This window comes from Oncorhynchus gorbuscha, linkage group LG10, assembly GCF_021184085.1.
Source record: "Oncorhynchus gorbuscha isolate QuinsamMale2020 ecotype Even-year linkage group LG10, OgorEven_v1.0, whole genome shotgun sequence".
NCBI lineage: Eukaryota > Metazoa > Chordata > Actinopteri > Salmoniformes > Salmonidae > Oncorhynchus > Oncorhynchus gorbuscha.
This window is the reverse complement of record NC_060182.1, coordinates 56,537,400-56,540,255: the sequence shown is the minus strand read 5'-3', so window position 1 is coordinate 56,540,255 and position 2,856 is coordinate 56,537,400.

Genomic DNA, 2,856 nt, shown 5'->3' with positions numbered 1-2,856 from the left:
ATTTTTTTAGTTGATTTGATCTGTAGTTCTGTCAGAGTTTTAATTGGGTTGTTGGTCACCTCCCTGACCAAGGTTCTTCTTTCCTGGTTGCCCAGTTTGGTCGTACGGCCAGCTCTAGAAAGAGTCTGGGTAGTTACATATTTTTTCATTTCCCAATGATGGAGACCACTGTGCTCTTACAAACTTTCAACACTCTAGAAATAGTTTTGTACACTTCTCCGAATATATGCCTCTTCACAATTCTATCTCACAGATATACGTACAGTTCCTTGGAAGGACGATCAAAGGAAATTGGATGCATCTGAGGTCAATTTGGAGTGTCATAAGAAAGGGGTGTGAATACTTACGGAAATGAGATATTTCTGTATTTCATTTTCAATAAATTTGCAAACATTTCTTAAATGTTTTTTCACTTTATCATTATGGGGTATTGTGTGTAGATGGTTAACAAAAAATGTATGTACAGTACCAGTCAAAAGTTTGTACACACCTACTCATTCAAGGGTTTGTCTTTTATTTTTTTACTACTTTCTACATTGTAAAATAATAACACATATGGAATCATATAGTAACCACAAAAGTGTTTAAACAATTCAAAATATATTTTATATTTGAGATTCTTGAAAGTAGCCCACCCTTTACCTTGATAACAGCTTTGCACACTCTTGGCATTCTCTCAACCAGCAACATGAAGTAGTCACTTGGAATGCATTTCAATGAATATGTGTGCCTTGTTAAAAGTTAATTAGTGGAATCTATTTCCTTCTAAATGCGTTTGAGCCAAACAGTTGTGTTGTGGGAAGGTAGGGGTGGTATACAGAAGATAGTCCTATTTGGTAAAAGACCAAGTCCATATTATGCCAGGAACAGCTCAAATAAGCAAAGAGAAACTACAGTTCATGTTCCTTTAAGAAATGAAGGTCAGACAATATGGAACATTTCAAGAACTCTATGATGACACTGTCTATCATGAGGAACGCCACAGGAAAGGAAGACCCAGAGTTACCTCTGCTGCAGAGGAGAAGTTCATTAGAGTTAACTGCACCTCAGATTGCAGCCCAAATAAATGCTTCACAGAGTTCAAGTAACAGACACATCTCAACATCAACTGTTCAGAGGAGACTGAACAGTCTCCTTCATGGTCAAATTTCTGCAAAGAAACCACTACTAAAGGACACCAATAAGAAGAAGAGACTTGCTTGGGCCAAGAAACAGAAACAATTGACATTAGACCGGTGGTAATCTGTCCCTTGGTCTGATGAGTCCAAATTTGAGATTTCTGGTTCCAACCGCTGTGTCTTTGTGAGATACAGAGTAGGTGAACGGATGATCTCCGCACGTGTGGTTCCCACCATGAAGCATGGAGGAGGAGGTGTAATGGTGTGTTGGTACTTTGCTGGTGACACGGTCTGTGATTTATTTAGAATTCAAGGCACACTGATCTAAGCATGGCAACCACAGCATTCTGCAGCGATACGCCATCCTATCTGGTTTGCGCTTAGTGTGACTATAATTTGTTTTCCAACAAGACAATGACCCAAAACACACCTCCAGGCTGTGTAAGGGCTATTTGACCAAGGAGAGTGATAGAGGGCTGCATCAGATGACTTGGCCTCAACAATCGCCCGGCCTCAACCCAATTGAGACGGTTTTCAGCCAACAAGTGCTCAGCATATGTGGGAACTCCTTCAAGACCATTGGAAAAGCCTTCCTCATGAAGCTGGTTGAGAGAATGCCAAGAGTGTAAAAAGCTGTCATCAAGGAAAATTGTGGCTACTTTGAAAAATCTCAAATATATATATATATATTTTTTTTTAAACACTTTTCTGGGTAATACATGATTCCATATGTGTTATTTCATAGTTGTGATGTCTTCACTATTATTCTAAAATGTAGAAAGTAGTGAAAAATAAAGAAAAACCCTTGAATGAGTAGGTGTGTCCAAACTTTTGACTGGTACTGTATATTTAATTGATTTTGATTTCAGGCTGTAGCACAACCAAATTAGGATTGGCCAAGGGGTATGGATACTTTCTAAAGGCACTGTAGCTAACTAGGAACAGAACCCAGCTTCACAGGCTGCCCAATTCTGATCCTTTGTCACTAATTGGTATTTTAACCAATCAGATATTTTGCCCATATATTTAGCAAAATATCAGATTTGGGCAGCCTGTGTAATCACAGCCTCTGATTTCCAGGACCTATATTATTTTTACATTAAAAAAATATATACACTGCTCAAAAAAATAAAGGGAACACTAAAATAACACATCATAGATCTGAATGAATGAAATATTCTTATTAAATACTTTTTTCTTTACATAGTTGAATGTGCTGACAACAAAATCACACAAAAATTATCAATGGAAATCAAATTTATCAACCCATGGAGGTCTGGATTTGGAGTCACACTCAAAATTAAAGTGGAACACCACACTACAGGCTGATCCAACTTTGATGTAATGTCCTTAAAACAAGTCAAAATGAGGCTCAGTAGTGTGTGTGGCCTCCATGTGCCTGTATGACCTCCCTACAATGCCTGGGCATGCTCCTGATGAGGTGGTGGATGGTGTCCTGAGGGATCTCCTCCCAGACCTGGACTAAAGCATCCACCAACTCCTGGACAGTCTGTGGTGCAACGTGTCGTTGGTGGATGGAACGAGACAAGATGTCCCAGATGTGCTCAATTGGATTCAGGTCTGGGGAACGGGCGGGCCAGTCCATAGTATCAATGCCTTCCTCTTGCAGGAATTGCTGACACACTCCAGCCACATGAGGTCCAGCATTGTCTTGCATTAGGAGGAACCCAGGGCCAACCGCACCAGCATATGGTCTCACAAGGGGTCTGATGATCTC